The following is a 22,935-nucleotide window of genomic DNA, read 5'->3' as shown; positions in this document are numbered from 1 at the left end:
TCATGCCTTTGTAGCCAGCTCCTTTGGAGGAAGACAGACCACAGCACCTTTGCACAAGATCTGCCAAGCAGCCCAGCCATAGCAGTGTCCATGGCTCAAGCTGTTCACAGTCATCAGGCGGTCGTAGAAACCCACATATCAGAAGTTCGTTCACCTTCTACCATGTAGAAAGCACTATGCTGGCTTGGAGTCACAGAAAAAGGAGCATAGCCCTTCTCTGAAGAAGCCTAAGGAGAGAAACTAGTATTCATGAAATACCTATAGAATCTGGACTTTTGTTTTGTTGTTGTGTTTTTTGAGACAGAGTCTCACTCTCACCCTGGGTAGAGTACCATGGCATCATAGTTCACAGCAATCTCAAACTCTTAGGCTCAAGTGATGCCTCAGCCTTCTGAGTAGCTGGACTACAGGTGCCCACCACAGCACTTGGCTAGTTTTTCTATTTTTAACAGAGACAGGGTCTCACTCCTGCTCAGGCTGATCTTGAACTCCTGAGCTCAAGTGATATACCTGCCTCGGTCTCTTGAGGATTATGGGCATGAGCCACTGTGTCTGTCCAGAATCTGAACTTTTGGACTGTTAGCTCTCTCTGGAAGAAAGCTTAGCGATCATCTTTCCAGGCCAGAACTCTCAATGTACAGTAGAGAAAATGGATACCTGTACATGTGACTAAATGCTTATTTCTGTGGTGCAGTCTAGGGATTTTCAAATTCACCTGCTTCCCAGAATCAACCAGGGCTTTTAGTCCTTGGGGTGGGGACTCAGGAATTTATATTGGGGTACAGAAGTCAGTCCTATGGTTTGCTGATTGGATTTGGGAATGGTACCAGTCAGGCTGAGTGTACTTTTGGAGTGTGGGGTATAAGGTGCTCGGTGAAAGGTCAAGAACCTCATGGAGGACTATGCGTGTTGTATAAAGGAAGGGTAAGATCCTGGTGGACTGGGACTTTGGGGAACGGGGTAACATTCTAGTGCGGGTGTGGAGATGGCATGGTTGACGTAATGAGGAAGATGTATTATATCATATGACTCTTTTAGATAGCAAAGGGCTGTAGCGGATTTTGTACATGGACTTTGAAAAAGAGCTATGAATTTCTGCTCAACAAATTTTGGTAGTCACTTTTACTTCTTAATTTTAAGAAAGTATTTAATTGTGTTATAAGTAATTCTGCCATCCCAAATTTGTTATATCTGACTAAACATGATTTTTTTCTAGTTTACCATCAGTATCATGATTAGTAACTTCAGTGCCTTGCCAAAATTATTTTGAGACATTGATGTTTTTATATACTCAGTTATTGTATTTCTTTGTGATAAAGTAATTGATATGCATCATGCTAATAAATGTTTGGATAAAAAAAGTATACCATATACCATGGACAGTGAGTGAAGACTTGTAACATTTATAAGGTATTGATTTTGAAAACAATTTTACTCTCTCAAGAAAGTGAGTTATGTTTATGGTACTTTAGGTATTATTAAGGTACGTGAAATTAAACCATATATATATATATATAAATCTTTCATAATAAATAATTTACCTGGTGTATGTAAGACACCGAGCAGAATTTCCTTTTTGTGGACAAAAACATATTTCATATATGTGTGTGTGTATATATATATATATTTTGTGATTGTGTTCACTTCTTTTTTAAGATATTTATGATTTTATTAAAAATTTTTGATATATAACATTTGTACATATTTATGGGAATGTGTATTTGCTGCAGATGATATATATGTAAGGATCAAGTCTGTTTGGATTCATTTCACTGTCAAACTGTGAAACACAAGCAGTTTCTGTTTTGAACTGTGACAGTTCTGTCTGGTGCTGTGAGATGGTTAAAGGCAGGAATCACACATATAGTAATGATTAAGAGCAGGACTTTGAACTGGGTAGTCTGAGTTCTGATCCCTGCTCTGTTACTTGCCAGCTAAGGATAACTCTGTTTTGCCCATTGTTAACCGTGGAAAAGAATAATGCCTACCTCAAAGGGTTGGTGTGTCAGATGAGTTAATATGTGTAAAGCGCTTACTACAGTGCCTGGTACATAGTAAGTGGATGTGTTTAGCTATTATTATTTTAGTTATTGGCGGTACCTGGCATGTGACCTGGCACATAGCATGTGGTCATCGAGCGTTTATTGAATAACTGAGGTATAAACTTCTGTTAAATAAAATATTTTTTCCCCTGAGCTATTTCTATCACGTCTATGCCTAATGGCATCAGTGATTTTTAGTAGAATAGTCGGATCAATGCGAAAGAATATTTGGTCAAAAAAAAGTGTGTGGTCACGTGGCATTGTGGGCAAGGGAGCATTTCTGACAAAGCCACAGAACTTTTGGCTTCTGCCAAGGCGGTTAGAACATGGGCCAGATCCCAGACCATCTGATTCCCAGGCTGAGAGAGAGTGGCGCTTCTCTGAGTGGTTGTCACTTGGGCTGGCTCTCTTGGGCATGTTCTTCCTCCGCCCCCACCCCTCCCCAGTCCAGTTCTTCCTCTCTGAGCCTTGTCAAGCTAGGGATTCTTAATTCGCAGGTCAGGGAACCCCTCACATCACACATGCATTCTCTTTCTTTCATTTTTGTCTCTTCTGAGAAGAGTGCCTATGGCTTTCATCAGACTCCCAAAGGCACCGGTGACCCACTTCCATGACAGTGGAAGTGGCTGTGGCAGCAGCCGTTGTCCATTATGAGCAGAAGGTGAGGTGGCGCTCAGAGAACTGAGAACTGTATTCCTTTGTTAATGCTTCCAGCTGCAGAGGAGACGGCGGGCAAGGTGCTTGGCAAAGCCGTGCTGCCAGGCAGAGGTGATTTGATCTTGAAGACACTGCTGAGTCCCTTCTTGACTGCCAGCAGGAGGCTTGCAGCTGTGTAGCCAGAGCACAGACACAGCGCAGGCCCTGGTGTGGAGAGGGAGCCAGCAGGACCGCAGAGCCTGTAGGGCACTCTCCTGGCTGTTGATTCCTTATGACACAGTAGGAGTCAGGTGGCTTCTGCTGGCCTTAATTGCAAACCAGCCAATTGACATAGACTTTCTCACGGTGAAGCACATCAGCTACAAGAAAAATGCCCTTGTTGCTCCCTTAATTTTAAACGAAAATTAAGGGAGCAACATTGTATATAAGTAAGGACTTAGGAATTCAAATGCATTATCCTAACCGCCTGTGGCTCAGCGGGTAGGGCGCCGGTCCCATATGCCGGAGGTGGGGGGTTCAAACCCAGCCCCGGCCAAAAAAAAAAAAAAAAAAAGAATACGTATCACATTATATTCCAAGGGTTTTCCGGGTGTTAATTGTAGTTTGAGTTATCCTGCAGGTCACTACTCTGTGATAAAATCATGACGAAATAGCCTCACACATCTATCCCTCTTACAGCTCGAACGTGGTCCTCCGTGGAGGATTTTTTTGCTGTCCGTCATGCAGTATTCAAATTTATCACACAATAACTGTAACTGATGGCAGTGCACTTTTTGTTGCTGAGGCAGGATCAAGGACTTTTTAATATAGTCTGGCTAGACACCAAGAGTACAGAAGGGATCTGTTTCTCTCCGGCAATTAGGGAGAAGGCCGTCCCTGTTGGGGGCGTTTAGTTAGGCATGGCCAGACGGGCTTCATCAAGATAGCATGCTTTTGCCAAGTATGTGTGATAAAACCAGAGTTAGGCTTTGCGAACTTGGACCTTGTCTATATTTAGCACCCAGAAGTCACTATGGGACTGTCATTGGGTAGGCATTTCTAGTCATGGTTCTTTCTGCAGTTCTGTGACAGTGGCACCACTGTTCATTATGAAGTTTGTTCTTTCTTTGATCAGTTCATATTTTAACATGTCTCATGTGTTCCTGACATTGTTTACCTAATAATGACATTTTCAGAAGGCTGTAAATTATTTTTGATGAGAAAAATCTCATACTGAGAAATTAAAATTTAGAAAAAAAAAAAAATAGAAAGGCATGGGCGGCGCCTGTGGCTCAGCAGGTAGGGCGCCGGTCCCATATGCCAGAGGTGGCGGGTTCAAACCCAGCCCCGGCCAAAAAAAAAAAAAAAAAAAAAAATAGAAAGGCATATGTAATTTCACAGATCCTCTTAAAAAGCTTTTCAAGCTTGTCTTGCTGATCGAATAGACTGGCCCTCCCTCCCTCTTTTTCTCCTCACTTCCTTTAGTTGAGATGGTATTTTTATTTCTGCTGTTTGTCTCCAGGTTTCAGAAAAATGGTTTACAACAGGGGTGGTAAATCTGCATAAGGCTTTTAAAAGCTTCCGCTAAAGGCCCAGATAAAAATTCAAAGGAAAAACAAACTTTCGGGATAAACTATATTAATGTTTTAGTTAGACGTAATATACATGCGTTCTTTGACACTGCTAAACAGAATTGCAGTAAGCACTCATGCAGTGCTAAACAAATAACAATAATGGTTAACAGCTACTAATAATTAGAAGCATCTTACCTACATCTTATAATTATTGCCTCTGTAGAACATATGAAAAACCAAGACATAGCTGGGGTTCAGCTTCATTCTATCTCAAACCTGTTGCCATTTTACTGTGCCATTCTGATTTTAAAGCAAAGCAGGTGCTCACTCTGGTGCTGTCTGTCTTTTTAAAAGGAAATTGCCATTCTCATAAATGTTTGTCAATTCTGGTTTTTATTCTTGGTTGATTTACTGTGTCTGAGTGCTAGGCCACTGGCATGCCACTGTATGGTGTACCCCACTGACGTGACAGTGACAAGAGTCACAGTAAAGTGCATGGTTGACAAGAGCAGGGGAAATAAGACCAGGCTGTTCTGTCTTCGTGGTCAGGAGCTCAAGGTCACCACATGTCAGGGAGGCCGACTGATCTTTTTGTACAATGCGTCTGGCAGCACCCTTTCACTCTACAGCACATGCAAACCATCAGACTTACCTTAAACCCAGAGGAAAATCAGCTTCAAGCCAAGGAGCAAACATTGGCACGGGAACCTGGGCCATCAGGAAAAGTTTGAATCGGCAGGTATTTATGGGACTAGGGAAGCATGAGTTCCATCTAAGAGCCAGAAGAAAGCAAAGTTCCTATGCGTAAACATTTTCTAGACAATCTCACCATTTCTAAGAGCTAAGCATGGACCCATACTGATTGTGCACCTGTGGTTAAATGCGAGCGGCAGGCAGGAGAGAATAAGTATATTCAAACAGTGTCTGCCCTCAAGGAGTTTACAACCTAGTGGAGAAGGTGGCTAATTTCTAGTTGGATTTTTTTTTTTTTAGATTAAGTATACTTTCTTGTAAATAAAGCTTAATTACATTTGATGCACTATAATCAGTCTTCAACATCTGTGGGTTAAGCATCTGTGGAATCAAGCTAACCTTGGTTGAAAATACTTGGAAAGAAAGAAAACAAAGGCCAGACACAGTGGCTCACACCTATAATCCCGGCACTTTAAGAGGCTGAGATAAGAGTATTACTTAAGGCCAGAAGTTCAAGACAAGGGTGGGGAACACAGCAAGATCCTATCTCTACAAAAAATTTAAAAATTAGCCAGCTGCTAATTTCAAGTATATGGGAATCTGTGCATAGGTTATATGGAAATATTATGCCTTTTATTATCAGAGACTTTAGCATCCTTAGATTTTGGTATCTTCAGGGGTCCTGGAACTAGTCCCCTAGGGATTCTCAGGGACAATTGTCTTCCCTTTGATTTTTTTTTTTTTTTTTATTCATTTAGGGGTGTTTACAAGTCCATGTAACTCAGTTCATTTGTCAGTCACATGAGCTTGTTCTTTGTGTCATCACTTATGGCACTGATTACATGAAAAACAAGACTTGAAGCCCTGGCCAGGAGCAGAGAGCCCTCTGAGACATTGTTTGAATGTGCTTCTGGGTCAGATCCCTATGTAGAGTCTGTTGCAGAGATAATTCTCTGAAAGAAGGCTTAAAATAATGATCCCTAAGGTCACTTCCAGTCCCAAGTATATGATTTTGGTTAAAAAACAAACGAAAAAACAAGTCCTATAAAAGTTGCGAGTTTCGGGGTGGGAAAAACTGTCATCAGTGTTTTGGATGGAATTCAATGTCTTCTGCCTGTCAGCACAAGCTGAATTCACTAGGCTTCACGGTTTCAGTCTTTGGTGGTTACCAAAATAACATAGCAGTTTGTCCTGGTCCATTATGAAGTGACATGGTGATATGCTCTGGAGTTCTCTGAGCCAGTCTGGTTTGGCGTGAATTTGCTGGCCAGCCTATGCTACTTCCTACTTGGAAAGTGCAAAATATGCATATTTTACTAATTGAAATATTTATTTCAAAGGAAAATTTGCCAAGAGAACTGGTTTAGGGAAGGAAGACAGTGCTTCTGAAGGACAGAATTGTTAACAGTACATGCAGAGAAACCAGTAATTAAAAAAACTGGATTAGAACACCAGCAAAAGTCACCAGTAACTAGGTTTACATGGGCATTCCCTGAACCTCTCTGCATTCTTTTTTTTGCTTCTCTTGAATAAAAGTAGAGGTTTGGGTTAGATGCCTTCAGTTTATCCAGCTTTAAAAACTCTACAGTGCTGAGTAGTTTTCAAATAATGGAAAATTCATTTGGTTAATTTCTGTTAATGGGACAGATAATTGGGAGTTGAAGAAGTAGAGAAATAGAATTTGGATATTAGCTAGATTTTTCCCCTCTACTTATCAAAACTCCTGGATTGGATTAGATCAGGAGGGAGGAAGTAATAGGCAGTATTAGTTTCCCATTGCTGATGTAACAAATTATCACAGATTCAGTGGGTTGAAACAACATATATCTTATATAGATAGGCCATTCCTGGATTATGAATGGGATAGGTTCCATAGATTTGTTCTTAAGTTGAATTTGTAAGTTGGAATAGGTACATTTACTTATCACCTGTAATAGGCAAATGGTCTGTAATAGGTAAATGAGAGTTATAGGTCATCTGTTGGATGTTTGTAACTTGGGGATTTATTCAATAGGCTGTGTTCATAAGTGTGAGTTGTACATAAGTCAGATGTTTATAACTCAGGACTGCCTGCAGTGCTGAAGATCAGAAGTCTAAATAGGTTCCCCTGGGCTAAAATCAGGGTGTTGGCAGGCTTGTTCTGGAGGACGTAGGAATCTGTCTCCCTGCTATCTCCAGGGTTTACAGGGTCTCCACATTCCTTGACTCCTGGTTCCTTCCTCCATTCTCCAAGCCAGCAACTTCCTCACTCTCGCCTTTGCTTCTCTGACCCTCCTTCTCCCTCTTTTCCTTATAAGGACACTAGTGATTACATTGGGCCCACTGGGATAATCCAGGATAATCTCTCCAGCTCCAGACCTTAATTTAATCACATCTGCACAGGCCCTTGTGCCATGGAACATTCACAGGTTCCAGGGATTAGGGGGTGGACATCTTTGTGGGGCGGGGAGCGTTCTTTTCTATCCTGCACATACATAATGTTGATAGTATTGCACAGCTGAGACGCAGTGCTTCCCTCTCTAGCAGATTAAGTCATTTTTATCATTCATGAGAGACCTTCAGCTTTACTGCTCCAGTCTCTTGTGTCACAGCAGGGAGTTTATTAAAAGGAAAAAGGGGAGAAAATGGGAAAAAGAACTACACAGTTGGGAGGCAGTTTTATCAACTCAAATGGAGTCAACCTCAACGCCCTTAGAAGAACAGCAAGCTCTATACTCTGATTCACTGCAGAGCAAAGGGCAAATGAGTTCTCAGGGCCAGAACCACAGGTATTTTGAGACTTGTCTCTTAGGAAACTTGATGGGATACTAGGTTTTAAATTCTCCAAGAGTTCACCATCAATAGCCACATTGTCACCAATGTCGAGGTGATGTGTATTTATTTTCAGGTGGCAAGGCTCTTTCAAAGCCCTGGGAAGTGATCAAATCCTCTGTGGGAAAGAAAGTCCTGCATGCAGTCCAGATGTGACGCTGGCCGTCTTTATCATTCTCTGCAGCAGAAGCCCTAAGAATCTGTGCTCTTACTATCTCAAGGGTGACATTTTAATTGTCACTGCAGTAGATGAGATATCTCAGTTTGTGGTTAGACGTAATTGAAGATAAAGCAGAGTTCAGGAGAACAAATCAGTGGCACTTCAGTCTCATCTTTTTTGCCACAGACACCAGCAGCTTTGCATGCATACTCTGATTCCACTGAGATATTCATGTCATCTGAGGAAACTCACTTGGTCCCCAAGACACTGACATTTCTCCAGTCTATTTTCGTGTCTAATTTGCTTTGAGAGAAGCATGCTAACCTGCCCTCTAACCAGATTTAACACTACCCAGAGTGGCAGAAAAACACCAGGGACTTTAAGAAGTATCTGAGCTGCCTTTGGGTGTCGGTGTGTCCAGGTTATGAGGCCGTGCTGGGCTCTATCATCTGGCCCTAAAGCATTCTGAGGGCACCCTGCCTTCAAAGGCATGGGAGGGGAGGGCCCTGTGGAGAAACAAGCAGTGGAAACAACCGGAATATGATAGTCTGTGTTTGCCATCACTTGAGACATCATCAGATAAATGCATGCTGGGAATTTGGCCAGAATTTATAGGGAAAAGCAAAAGCTGGAAACATTTATAAAATACAGAATTTGAGATTTTCCCTAATTATAGTGAAATTTCCATAATTATGTTCCTAATAAACAGTTTTTTTGTTTTTTTTTGGCCACTATTGTTGCCCTGTCTAGAAATAGAATTATTCTCATCTGACTATTTCTAGGAACTTTATCGAGCACTTAATATTCTTCAGGCTCTCTTCCTCGTGCTACGTAGAAGGGTGTTTTTGGTGAAGAGTTTTGATAAAGAGAAGCAAACAGCGTGGACAATAATTTGTTGCTCTTTCTGTTTATTGTTTTCCTTTAATTCTCAGAAGTACCCCAACCCCAGAGGGGCAGTGGTTTTGGCCCACACGTGAGTTGTTGTGTTCTTGAGGAGTTGTTTATTAAATGAAAGCATTGGTCCTGGTGCTTCTTCAGAAGGTTCGAGAACAGGTGGACTTGGGAGGTGGGGATTTCTGTCCTGGTTTAGCTAGGGGCCTCGAATTTAAATTGGTCCATGGCCTGCTTCTCTATGCCAACTGTCTCCCTAAATGGGTCTTCTCTAGACTTATCCCATTGCTTACCCACAAACGTGAAGAGTTAAGTCATTCTTGTGAAAGCTACAGGTAACTCTTTGGAGCAGAGAGCTCACCCCTCCCCCCAATTTTCTTTTTCGTTCTAGAGTGGTTATATTCGTAGCTTGTGGTCATATAAGTACATGCTCTATTTGCTAGAAGGAATTAAGGTCGTATAATGGTCCTTTTAACATTTCAATTAGAACACTTTTCCCTGTGCATGCTTCCTGCCACCTGTTTACCAGGGCTCAAAGGGGGACTTGAAGCAACCTCCAAGTGGCAGTGACTGTTTCCAAAATACTCCAAGCTCAGAGTTTGTGTTATTAGGATAAACAAGGTCCATAAGCACTTTATTAGGTTCTGTCCTGTATCTTTTCTTCCCAGTTGTTGAGTCTTAGGAAGGACCGGCATAAAGGAAAGCACTTTAAAGCAGTTGGGTACCCCTCTGATTTCTAATTCAGAGACAAATTGGGCTTTAACTTTTTCTCTAGGTAAAGTGAGCCCCTGTTAAACCGAAAAAGGCCATAAACAAGATGTTGGGATGTGTTAACTTTCTTTAAGATGTGTTAACAAGCATTTTTTTTTTCAAGTCATCTTATCTCGTCATGCTGTGTGGATCAACTGTAAAAGCATAGTGTTTAGCAAAGTATCAATGTAAGTATAGGAGGGCTGTTTCCAACATAACCCACCATGTATATCCCTGTTTTTCATATTACCTGGCTGGATACTGTCTGGAGGGCTCACATGTGAATAAAGGCATTATTATCATGATTGTTAACGTAGCTGCTCTCCTGGAGAGCTGTGATAATTATTACCATTGCTGCTTGGCAGGCCAGAGGCCCTGGTTAGAAATAACAGGCTGGGAAATAATGGTTCAGCTCTCTTTGGGAGAGCACTGAAAGTGTGACAAGGACGAGAGGGGACATGCTCGGGAGGAACAGCCAGAGCAGGAGGAGAGCCATGAGTGAGGGTCAACAGAGTAAAATGCCACGGAGCTGTCCAGCCCCATGAGAGCTGGGAAGGTCACGCTTGGGCTGCTGGGCCCAAGTCATTGGGCAGAAGCACTCGAGGAAACCAAGGCTCAGAATGATGAGATGAAGTGTATGACCTATGGCTGAGCTACAGCAGAAGCCTGGTCGTCTTCCTTCTGGATTTTTCTACTCAGTCCCCTAATTTGTGAGAGACTAATTCCTCTCATATGATTCTGTTTACAGTGCCCTGTAATGTGGGTCACATGCTCTTATTTTTCTTAATTTAACAATTTCTCATTTCATTAGTCCCTCATTCCATATCTATCATGGATGAAGTGAAAGGTTGCTTTTTGCACATTAGGCAGCTTATATACAATTTTAAAGTGAGGTGTAACACACAGTTTTTAAGGGTAAAAAAATAAATATGATTCTCGTGAAAAAGCTATGTGAAAGCTTCTTGAATTATAGACAGCAACAACTATTCTTTTAATTTTTTACTTCTGACCACGATTATGTGAGCTTGCCTTTATTTGAGGGCGAGATTAGTGTCTTAGTTATTTCTCTCTCTGTTAGAATTTATTTGACCCAATAATACGTGTTGTTGAAGGTCTGGGTGGACAGAGACATGGCATGTGTGTTATTTTGCTCGAGATGACATGATAAAATCCCACAGACGAATGGTTTACCCAGCAGTCATTTCTCATTTCAGAGTCCTGGAGGCTGAAAGTGTTGGCAGGGGTGCTTCCTTCTGAGGTCTGTGAAGGAAAATCTTTGTGCTTCTTTCCAGGTTCTAGTGGTTTGTTGGCCATCTTTGGTGATCCTTGGCCTGTCCAAGTGTCACCCTCCCTTTTTTTTTCTGAGACAGAGTCTTACTCTATCACCCTGGTGGGTAGAGTGCTTTAGTTTCATCAGAGCTCACAGCAACTTCCAACTCTTGGGCTTGAGCAAGCCTCTTGCCTTAGCCTCCCAAGTAGCTGGGACCACAGGTGCCTGCCACACACCTGGCTAGTTTTTCTATTTTTAGTAGAGACAGGGTCTCTTCTTCCGCAGGCTGGTCTTAAACTCTTGAGCTCAAACAGTCTACCCACCTTGGCCTCCACGAGTGTTAGGATTACAGGCATGAGCCACTGCACGTGGCTTCCAGGTGTCCCCTTTTTATTTTTATTTTTTTTTATATTTATTTTTTATTTCCATAGATTTAGGAGGTACGAGCGCAGTTTTGTTACGGAGTTTTTTACACACTGCATAGTGGCTGTTAGTGTACCCATCACCCGTACAGGGTACACTGAACCCAATAGGTAATTTTTCATCTCATCCCACTCCCGCCTCTCTCCTAACCTAACCCCAGGTTCTCTACCCGTGTCCCCTTTTTAGAAAAATGTCACTAGTCATGTTGGGTTGGGGCCCACCCTACTCCAGTGCAGCGTCATTGTTATTAACTATATCTGCAGTGACCCTGTTTCCAAACAAGGTTATATCTTGAAGTACTCTGGATTAGGATTTCAACTTTGAATTCGGGGCAGGAAGAGGGATACAACCCGTAACAAATAGTATGTTAGACTAACAGTGTAGTAAGGTTCTGGGAAGCTGAAGTCAGGACTCTGTCCTCAACATTTGAACTTAAATGTTAGACTTAAGTCCAACAATAACTTCCTTCATATTTTAATCTATAAGTCAACTAGCTAAGTCACTTAATAAGGGAACCAAAAAGAGAACAAAAGGACTCAGTAAAGGTCAGAGGGGTGATAGGAAAGAAGCCAAGGAGGGCAGAATGGTAAAGAGAGAACTGATGAGAAGCAGTGGCAGTGATAACTGTCTTGGAAGCATGTTTCAGATGAACTTTTCTGGGTGTAGAAAATCTATGTGAAGTGTTCCAAACACATTTTTTTTTAAGTTTATTATTTGCTTTTTTTTTAATGAATGGGGAGATGAAGTCTTCCCCCCTTCCCTTTTTTTTTTTGCAGTTTTGGCCAGGGCTGGGCTCGAACTCACCACTCCTGGTATATGGGGCTGGTGCCCTACTCCTTGAGCCACAGGCACCGCCCTGTTATTTTTTGAGACAAGGTCTCATTCTTTCACCCTGAGTAGAGTGCTGAGTGCTATAGCTCACAATAACCTCAAACTCCTGGATTCAAGTGATTCTCCTGCCTCAGCCTCTGGAATAGCTGGGACTACAGGCGCCTGCCACAGTGCCCGGCTAGATTTCTGTTTTTAGTAGAGACAAGGTCTTGGTCTTGCTCAGGTTGATCTCGTATTCCTGAGCTCAAGCCGTCTATTTACCTCAGCCTGCCAGAGTGCTAGAATTATAGGCGCGAGCTACCACACCCGTCCCCAAACACACTTCGTTGTAATAAGACCCAACAGGTCAATATTTGCGATTATGGTAGGTTCTTAGCATTCTTGGCCTTACTGCTACACTTAATAAACAAGAAAAGCAAAAGTACAACTGTCCAGTTTGCCTTGGAGATGTTTTCTTTTGCTGTTAGCACCTTTTCCTTCTCTTAGACTGGTGCTTTCTCCGGTCTCTGGCTTTGCCAGAAGGACAGGCCCCATGGGGTGCCCCAGCTCAGGATTCTGCACAAGTTCTGCTCTGGTGTGCAGTGTGTCCCCTTAAAGGCCAAGAGGAGAGCCGCAGCTCTTGGACACAGGGAGACCAAAATGTCTCATTCTGGGCAGAGGTGATTTTACTAGCCATCCCGTTTCTTAGAGAAGAAAGTTCTGGTTTTCAGGGACTTTCCCTTGTTGATAGTTAGTAACAGACATCAGCAAGGCATAAAAATATATATGCTAACTGCTATTTAGTTGAACAAGCTGAGTTTGCAGACTGCACTACCTGCAGACAGGCACATCTGTGCAGCGTGTGATTTGAATGCACATTCCCCAAGGCCCTGGAGGGGTGAGTGTCTTCCTCAGAAAAGGACAGCTGATGTGAAGACAAAAAAAGGAAAAAAAAAACAAGCCACGTTTGTGTTTTCCTAAAGAAAGTGCTAGCCTGTTTACTTCATCACTTGGTCTTTGTCCATAGTTTTTCACAAAGCATTTTCAGGGGTACCCCTCCTAATTCCTGTGAATACCCATGCCAGCACTAACACCTTTTTAAAAAAGGCACTAGTACTGAACTCCTCGTTTGCGCAGCTTCAGGCAGAAGTTAGAGCTTGGAGTTTTTCTTCAGACTAGGGCCCTCATAGATCCACACTCCCTTCTCCAGATACGTGTCAGGGGTCAAGTGCACATGTGCTTTATTGGATTCTGTTTTCAAACGTGATTCTATATTTGTAAAGTATGGTGTGATGGAGTCTTCTCATTCACACATTGTCTAGTGAGTATTTCGCAATTCATGTTTTATACACTGCTTGCATAAAAATTGCAGAATTTGAAGAGGTCAATCCCTCTATTTCTTTTATATGTTGTGTAAAAAACGCCTCTGACTTCTTTTCTAGTATCAGCCTTTTTTTTTTTTTTTTTTTTTGAGACAGAGTCTCAAGCTGTCACCCTGGGTAGAGTGCTGTGGCATCACAGCTCACAGCAACCTCCATTTCCTGGGCTCAAGCAAATCTCCTGCCTCTGCCTCCCAAGTAGCTGGGACCACAGGCGCCTGCCACAACGCCTGGCTATTTCTTGGTTGCAGCCATCATTGTTGTTTGGCGGGCATGGGCTGGATTCCAACCTGCCAGCTCAGGTGTATGTGGCTGACGCCTTAGCCGCTTGAGCCACAGGTGCCAAGCCCCATTTTTGTTTTAATTTTTTTTTTCTATTCTGTATAACAGTTCCAGAATTAAAAGCTTTTGCATACATTTTGTTTCTCTTCATAAACCAGTCATATGCTGTCAGACCACTGTTGATAAGAAATTTAGCATTAAATTGCAATGTATTTCAAGTCAAATGTCTTGATTCCATGATTCCTAAAATGTACAAATATTTGAGTACCTACACTGTGCTGTGCGAGAGTGTACCTGCAGTATTATTCTATCATGTCTTTTCATGTTGTAAAAAGTTCATTTCTACTAGTAATTTTAATATTGAAAGCCAGAAACAATATACATGTATCCCATTATAAGGGAATTCCTTTTTATTGGAATTGAAAATTATTAAACAAGTTCACTAGAGATGGTAATTCGCAATACAAAAAGACTTTATTGGAAAATATCTTCAGGGAGTAGACCTTAGGTAATGATTTCATTCACCAACTCTTGGTTGAGCATCTATGAGCTGACAGTCATGTGACAGAAATGTGCCTGGGGAAGTGGAAGGGAACAGAGAATCTTAAGGGCTGCAGCCAGTTAGGATCAGTCAGAAATGAAGATAATGCCTTCAAAGAGTTATCAAGTATGGAACAATGTGAAAATGCAACTGATGATTAGAATTCAACTTGTAACTTTTTAAGCACATGTCTGTAGAAATGAATGAACACTGTATAAGAATTTAGGAGAATTAGAGTGTGAGTGTAAATGAAAGGCTGTGATTCTGTCTCAGTCATGAGCAGGAAAATTGACCTGGGGCATAAACATGACTGCTCAAAAAAATGATGTATCTTCTAAAAATGCTCAGATTTCTACTTACAACAATTACAGCAGTGATGATTTCACATCTGTTTTAATCTGCAAAAGGTTAAGTGTTTGACAGTTACTTGTTCTCACATACAGATTAGCTGCTTGGAGTTTAACCTTTAGATGTGCTTAAGCAGCCATGCTTTCTGCTTTTTTTGTATAAAACCACCCAAACAGAAACAGTCTAATAACGTGCAACTAGGAATACAGAAATCTGGGAGACATTTTTTTTTCACTTGATAAACATTGCGTCATTTAACTCCTCTCTTCTTTTCTGTCTGGAGGTATTTTAACATTTATCCTAACGTGTAAAAGCAACTTAACAATTAAAGAATGTCAGAACAGGATGATAGTTCCACTTCAGTGCCTTGCAGGATTTTAAATGAGTGAGTGTAACTGCTTGATACAGAGAAGGGGAGAGATGAGATCTTTTTCTTTATCTGCAGATGCAGGGATAAATATGAATTTTAAACTCTGTAAAGTGAAGAGTTTGTATCTTGAGCTTCTAATTGTTATAAAACAGTAAAAAAAAAAATCAGCGTCTTTCTATTATTGCATTCACTTTTTTTTTTTTTTGTAGAGACAGAGTCTCACTTTATGGCCCTCGGTAGAGTGCTGTGGCATCACACGGCTCACAGCAACCTCCAACTCCTGGGCTGAAGCGATTCTCTTGCCTCAGCCTCCCAAGTAGTAGGACTACAGGCGCCTGCCACGGTGCCCGGCTATTTTTTGATTGCAGTTTGGCCGCGGCCGGGTTTGAACCCTCCACCCTGGGTGTATGGGGCCGGCGCCTTACCAACTGAGCCACAGGTGCTGCCCGCATTCCCCTTTTAAATGCATCTTGGTTAATTAATTGTAAGGTGTTCCATAATAGATATTTGATCCAATTGATTCAAATTATATTGCATCATCAGTGTTATAGCTCTTTTTGAATTTGTCTTGCAGGTTTTCTGGTCTCTGTCGAAGACCCTAAAAAAAACAAACATACATTTTTAGATCTCTAAGTGTTCTCCAAACATCTTTCCAAAAGGAATGTATTAATTTGCATTCCACCAGCAGTGTAGAAGTGTTCCCTTTTCTCCACATCCATGCCAACATCTCTGGTCTTGGAATTTTGTGATAGGGGCTAAACTGGAGTTAGATGATATCTCAAAGAAGTTTTGATTTACCTCTTTCATGTTTACATGGATGGAGCTGGAACATACTCTTCTTAGTAAAGTATCTCAAGAATGGAGGAGAATGTATCCAGTGTACTCAGCCCTACTATGAAACTAATTTATGGCTTTCACATGAAGGCTATAACCCAGTTATAACCTAAAAATATGGGGAAGGGGGATAGGGAGGGGAGGGAGGGGGGAGGATGGGCAGAGGGAGGGTGATTGGTGGGATTATACCTACGGTGTATCTTACAAGGGTATATGTGAAACTTTGTAGAATATAAATGTCTTAGCACAATAACTAAGAAAATGCCAGGAAGGCTATGTTATCCAGTGTGATGAAAATATGTCAAATGGTCTATAAAACCAGCGTATAGTGCCCCATGATTGCATTAATGTACACAGCTATGATTTAATAAAACAAACAAATACATACAAACAACAAAAAAATTATATTACATGAGATTTTTTTTTTCTATGTTACTTGAAGACAGGATAAAAAACAAGAAAATAGGTGGTGACTAAACATCTTTACAAAAGCCACACTGTCCTCATTTTTAATAAATTAATGCTCTGTAGGCTTGATCATGTAGTATAGAGAACATTTTTTTTAAAGGATTCTGAATTGTCTTCTCGATACAGGCACTATGCTACGTATTTTACATGTAATCTTATTTAAATATCTCCATGACTTGTTTAGGCATAAACTATCATGTCTCCTATTTTACAAATGAATTCATAGGCTAACAAAAGTTTATCAGTGGTTCCCCAAATTGGCCTGCTAGAAGCTCATGGGAAGCCATCCTCTAGGGCAGCGGTTCTCAACCTGTGGGTCTCGACTCCTTTGGGGGTCGAATGACCCTTTCACAGGGGTCGCCTAAGACCCATCCTGCATATCAGATATTTACATTACGATTCATAATGGTAGCAAAATTGCAGTTATGAAGTAGCAACGAAAATAATTTTATGGTTGGGGGTCATCACAACATGAGGAACAGTATTAAAGGGTCGAAGTCCTAGGGTATAGATCTAAGCATTTTTGTAGTTAAGTAGTTTTCCCAGTTGATTCTAATGAACATCAAGGTCTGGATAATGAACTCAGTTCTGTGTCAATCTGCAGTGTATAATCTAGGAATGACTGTCAAAGGAGCCTTGAAACTCACCCTTGAAGCCTAGCATTTGGGAGAATCATAGCATCCTTCTTTCCTAACGTGGGATTTCCCTCCTAATGTCCGTGGGGGGTGGGGGGATGTGAGTCTCAGCTGGAAGTAGTTCAGAGGAAGTGAGCCCTTGCAGTTCTAATTATTACCAAGTTGTGCTGTTCACTATATGCCTGCTGGCCACTTACTAGTTTTGCCCTCTGGAGCTACCCAAAATAAGTCCAGTTTTTCTTTTGCACGAGCACCTTTGGGCTCTTTGAAGAAATCTGTCTTCTTCCTACTGAGGCTTTCCTACTCCAGGCTAATTGTGTCCGTGCCAAGTTCAAATCTACCCCCGTCCACCTCCCCACCTGAAGGAAACCCCACCACAGCCTCAACAATGTACCAACCACAAAATCTCCCCAGCTCATCAGACACCATTTGCTGTGATGGTTCCTCCCTATTATCAGACCGTTCTTAGTCTCCTTGGATCCCTAGTTAATTTCCTTTGTCTTCTGTTATTTCTTCCCTCAGTATAAGAAGTAGGATACTTGCTCATTGTTTATAACACACATTTAAATTTTGTTTGTTGAAAAAGATCACTCATGTTTCAGGTTAAAGACAGGAAGAACTTCCAAGAGTGGGAGCTTCAGGGTGTTAAAAGAGAGGTTAGTTGTGCTGAAGTGAGCTGGTGTCTCAATTCCACTCCCAGGGTGATCTTGCGGCCCTCACGGTACAACAAGGCCAACCTTTACAGAAGAACACACTGTTCCGGAACAGTTCCTCCACTGTATTAAAAGCAAACATATTTTTCCTCCTATATTGAACCCTTCAGCCTTTTGTGTTTAAACTATTTCCCATCTTGTTTGAACTTTTTTTTCTGGAACAAACATTTATTGTAGGCAGTGTAAATAACAGCTGGCACTCTGTTTGTGTTGACTTTTGTGTGTCTCTTCTGGGCTGTTATTTAGTTAGCAGAGAGTTTGGAGACCTGAATTCATCTCTCTACCTTGTTACCAATTTAGGGCTTAGACAAGTCTTTTAATTTTCTGGGCCAAAGTTCTCTTGTGAAGTGGTGTGTACCCTACCTCTTGACAAAGAATTGATATTCAGAGAAATGTGCTGGAGAAAACAATGCCCTACTATTGTGAATTATTGATCGCTGTTATTCATGCTGTGATCAGCCTATTGGTGGAATTTAGACCTTTTTCTCTAGCAAGCTATTTAGTTTTAAAATTTTTATTGTTGTTAGTTTGGACTGGGTGGAGTCATCAAAAATATTTAACAGAAGAATATGACCTTTCAGAGAAAAGACTGATCACTCAGAAAAGACTGTCCTAATTGACTTCAGATGAGTCTGCGAGGGGTGTGTGTATGAGCACACGTGCGCACTCAGATTTGTGCAGTGGTTCCATTTGTTCTCAGGAAGGAAACAGATAAGAGCCACTTCCCCTAGTAGTTTATCAAGCTCCTTCCTTGGCTGTAGATGGGCCTGGAAGAAATAAACTTTTTATATCCCTCCAGGATGGATGGAAGGGGTTTAAGGGCTGTCTGTCTTTCGAACAATTCTTTTTTTCTTTTTTCCACTGAGTGTCAGTATGAACAGATCTTTTTAAAGTGTCCTAGGTGAGGGGATTAATTGCATACAGGTAGGATGGTTTAAAATGTAAGTCAGTGAGTCACAGCTGCATGTGACCATGAGTAGTATTTCCTTCAGGGCGTAACCCTGGAATTGATGACGTGAATCAAGTGAAATCTTCTCCAGATTCCTTTTGCTCTCAGCCCTTTGGTGAAAACCCTGAATATCTCTTCTGTAAAATGTCCGTATGGTATTGGACATCATCCCCTCAAGCTTCCCCCGAGGAGGTGCTGTATGGGTTAATTAGCAGGTGACTAGCAGTGCTTTGAAAATCAAAAGGTACTTCAGAAATGGTCAGCATTGTTTGGTTCTCATTTGGAGTCTCATTTCTTCAAAACAATTTAAAGAAGGAAGAGAGAATGTTCCTCTTCTTGCTGTAATATTAGCTACTATGTTCTGACGCACTGTCTCAAGTTATAGTATTATGCAGTCATTACCAGGGAAGAAATAAATGGGGCTTCACTGAGTCTGCCAGGACCTCACTGCTGCAGAGTGTTTCAAAAACATTACAATGTAGTTGACATCTAGTAGCTATATGTCCACAATGTGCCAATTAGAATATTTAGCTGTGCAATAAAAGAGGAGTTAATAAAAACACATCTAAGGAATGGAAAATAAGATGAGAAGTGGCATTTTGGCCCTTACTCAAGTGGCAGGGTGCGGTAGAGAGTGTGAAAACCAAGCTCAGCTAACTGCCTGTGTCTTCCTTACGTGTCTGTAGATATCGGGATAGCCCTCTTTCCTCCAAAGTATTCTACTCTCAGTTTGATTCAGTACCATTTCGTGGTTCAATGTCATAGGGAAATTTTGGAGATCAACTTCAAAATAAACAGTAAAATGAGTTTAAATTACAATTCATTGATTTCTTACTGGCTTTTTTTTTTTTTTTTTTTACTTGTTAGACAAATTGTATAGCGTTTCTAAGTTCTTCCCCTCAAAAATCACAATCCCAAAAATATCTGGGGTGGGGGGAAGCTTTTATTTTAACCATGAGTGAATGGCTGTTTAGCAACATTGACTACAAATGTGCTTCTTGGGAATTTCACCACTATATAATTGCCTTCTTCATTTCTTTTCTTGCTTAACTAGTGTATATAATCACTGATTTATAAGTGTGAGCTATAATAATGTCAGCTGTCTGCTGGCATGATTGGAGAACTTATTATGAAATGAAGTTAATTTTATATCTTCTTTTCTTGGAAACTCTTTTATACTTAATTTTACGCAGATAAGTGACATACAAAACCCAACCACTTGAAGATAATGCATTTAGAAATTGCTGATTGATGAGCTTATGCTTATCTAATTTTGTTTTAAAAAGATCCTAATATAGCTTTTGAGAATAGATTTTTGAGTGGAAGAACAAAGCTACTCTAGTGTAGGTGGAGAAGATACCGGGGCAAGAAAATGGATCTTTTTTTTCCCTCTCCAAACATTATTTTAACATTCATCCTGGAATTTATGTTTTAGTCATGTTGTCAGTTGTGGAAAATATTTAGTTTAATAGTTTTAATTAAGATAAATGTTTGTGTTGTAAGCAAAACAGTAATTTATGTTGTAAAAGGATAACGGCTACGTTTTGTGCTTCTCTTTGCTGGATTTTCTTTTAGAGATAATGATCTTTAGGGCTGTTTTCCATAAATATGCATATTGTACTTGTGTTTCTGTTTAAATGCAGGCATGTATGACTAAGAAGCACTGAATTTGATTAATTTTATTAACAATAAATAATGAAGTGTACTCTTTTATGTTAAACCCTTGTTTTATGGTATATCAGCCTTTAGACATTTGGCTATCTAGACAACCAATCATTTGTATCCTTTTAAAAAATATTTATTGCTTCTTTGACTAATTGCTTTTTATGTGACTTAAAGCTTTTGCATTGGTACCATTTGTTAAAACACAGCCAGAAGCAAGCCGAGCCAGTCTCATTTTTCAAAAATTTAGTGTCATTTTTATAGACAAATAACCCTTGTAAATGATGGATAATAGCTAGCAGGAAGCTGCATGGTATAAAACGTGCATGAATTATATTTTCTGGGAGTTAGAAGGTTAACTTGTCCATGAACTAATTGAAAAGCTTTATGGTAAATGCAAAGTGCTGTGTGCACATTATCGTCATGACTCAAACCAGCTGAAAAAGGGATTTTTCCTTCCCTTGGGTATTATTCATTATATCATCCTCTTTTCTGGCTAGCTGACGTATAAAGAGAGAATCTAATCATAATAACATCTATAGAGTTTATTTCAAACAGCATAGCATAGATGCTTTTCACAAGCAGATTAATAACGTTGCACATTAGAAACAGGGTGGAGGTGAGTGTAGGCATTGAAATTATCACTGCATAATACATTTTTGTATTTGCATAAGCCATGTTTATCAAGATGACGGTTTCAGGCTCAAGGAAAACAAATGGTGGGAGATACACTTGGTTTCTTCTGTAGTTTGTAAGGTGGGATTAACAGGAATTTATCACATACTCTTTGTGGAAGGAGGCTAACACACAGGGTCTCTTTTCCTACGCAGGACAGTTGTGTTAATTTGAAAACAAGCTATCTTAATTTAGTAGCAGTTAGAAGGTCCAATCAATAACATTAATATGTTAATGAAAACTTCAGAAACTACACTTAGTCAAAGGTAAACTTTTCTTGCCCATCTAAGAGATGATTGTAGGCACCCATCCTGATTATGTGGGAGGAGGAGGGTTTAGTGTGTTTTTAATTTTTCCCTTTCACTCACACTGCTCTTGCTTGTTAGGTTAGTGTTGGGGAAGATAAGGAGCCGAGCAAAGGAAGTGATGGTAAGAAGCAGAAGGGATTTCTTGATTAATGTGGCTTTGTGTTCTCTGGGCTTTGCTGCTATCATTGGTGCTTTCCAGTTTAATGAAAATTGCCTAGGTTGAATTTTTTTTATTTACCTTGATTAGTATATCCATGCATTCACATGCTTCAACACTCCTGGAAACATCTCACTTATTATCTCCTTCAACACTCCTTTTCTACCATCCTTTCTATTCTTGTAGGATTTTAATGAGAAATATTTTGGACCTTCTCTATCTGGGTTAACATCACCTTTATAGTTTTCATCTCCTTGTCTGTCTGTGCTCATTTCTTCAATTCTTTATTTCAGTTCATTAATTCTCTTCTCAGCTTTGAATAACATGCTGCAGTGACTTGCTCGTGACTTGTTGCAATGATTATAGTTTTTATTTTTAAAAGTTTAGTTTTTTTTAAATCTGGTCATTTTTTTTTTTTTTAAATTGTGGTAAATCCACCATCTTGACCACCTTTAAATGCACAACTCTCGCACATCACATTGTTGTGCACAGCTCTCCTCATCTCGCCTCAAAACTGAAACCACCTGGTCATCTTTGACAGTCACTTGTTGCTTGCTAGTTTGGAGGATTCTGTCTTTTGCTTCTTGAACATTTCATACGTAGTTACTTCATAGTGTATCTGGTAATTGACACTTGTGAAGTCCCTGGTACTCTACATCTGTTTTTTGTTATTTCTTTGGACTCCCATGATGATGTTTTGTTTTCGTGTGTGTTTAGTAAACCTTACTTTCTAGCTCATATTTGGTTGATCTTAATCTGTAGAAAAGCTGTGGGGCCTGAATCAACAATGCTTTAGTCAGAGTATTTGCCTTTGCTTGTGCAAGTAGTCCTGGGGTGCTGCTGTCCTAAGACCATCCCATCCCGGTCTAGATGCCTTGGTGTAATGCAGCAGGTCTAGTTCTTCCATCTGTCTGTAGATCTAAGGCCCGGTCTCCCAAAGCCACATGGACATCAACACTTGTCCTCATAGGACCCTCCCACTTTGTTGTTTCTTTGCTCACAGATTTTTGTTGATGTTGCTTATGATTTTCCAGAGGTGTGGCCCATCCAGCCCCTGCTGTGGTCACTTGGCCCTGGAGGAAGTCACTTGGGCAGGATGTTCTCCTGTTGGCATCCTCACAATAAATTCTACATCTGGCTTCTCAGATTAAGGCACTTTGGCTCAGCTTTGGAGGGAACATGGAGTGCAGTAATTCCCGATTCAGCTATCCTCTGGCCCTCTAGGTGTGTACAGCTGCCAGTCCAGTGGGCCTCCTGAATTCTTGGGAAATCACATCAAGGGCAGTGCATTTCTACTTTGAAGCCTTGTTCACTGGACTGGAGAGCCAGCACCCCAACTCCACCATTGGTGATGGTGGTGGGAATTATAATGCAGCTTCCTGCCTCCCCCAAAGAAATAACAAAATTTTCTCTTGATCATCTCTCCTCATCCCCCCAGAGTGAAGGATGAAAAAGGGTATAAAAAGCCATGATGTCAGTTATGGCACATTAGTGTTGAAAAGTCCCTTTGAAAAGCCTAGCACTTCACTTTGGAAATACATATCTGCTGTTGCT

General features: G+C 40.7%; 1 protein-coding gene and 1 non-coding gene across 4 annotated transcripts in view; both read left to right on the top strand.

Annotated features, from left to right (window-relative positions):
• Positions 1-22,935, top strand: part of AFF3 (ALF transcription elongation factor 3) — a 565,722-nt gene that overhangs the window by 20,685 nt on the left and 522,102 nt on the right. The gene's annotated exons all lie outside the window — the stretch shown is intronic.
• Positions 15,521-15,581, top strand: LOC128585200 (U7 small nuclear RNA). The gene has a single exon (XR_008379930.1). It is a non-coding gene; the product is annotated as a U7 small nuclear RNA (small nuclear RNA).

Source organism: Nycticebus coucang, chromosome 4 (assembly GCF_027406575.1).
Source record: "Nycticebus coucang isolate mNycCou1 chromosome 4, mNycCou1.pri, whole genome shotgun sequence".
NCBI lineage: Eukaryota > Metazoa > Chordata > Mammalia > Primates > Lorisidae > Nycticebus > Nycticebus coucang.
Note: the sequence above shows the minus strand (reverse complement) of the source record. Positions and strands in the feature narration are given on the sequence as shown.